The sequence below is a fragment of the Microtus ochrogaster genome, chromosome 5 (genome assembly GCF_000317375.1).
Source record: "Microtus ochrogaster isolate Prairie Vole_2 chromosome 5, MicOch1.0, whole genome shotgun sequence".
Taxonomy (NCBI): domain Eukaryota; kingdom Metazoa; phylum Chordata; class Mammalia; order Rodentia; family Cricetidae; genus Microtus; species Microtus ochrogaster.
In genome coordinates this window covers 48,850,382-48,850,686 of record NC_022012.1, presented here as the reverse complement: position 1 = coordinate 48,850,686, position 305 = coordinate 48,850,382, and positions in this window count along the sequence as shown.

Below are 305 nucleotides of genomic sequence, written 5' to 3'. Positions count from 1 at the left end.
AGGCCTGGCACTCTCAGACCCCACAGGTAAGTGCCCACTGGGCTTCTGTTCAGTCTATGTAGCCACTTGGCTGAGGAGGAAACAGTTTTGAGATGTGGCAGTCTCTCCCAGGATCATGGCTGGACCCCAGTCCCTGCCTCTGTGAGTATGCTCCTTCCTTAGCCTTGGGACACTCTCTCAGTTTCAGACACAACTAGCCTAGTGGGATACAGCTTATGGGAGCACCCTGAGCCCCAGCCTAGTGGGATACAGCGTATGGGAGCACTCAGAGCCCCAGCCTAGTGGGATACAGCCTATGGGAGCAC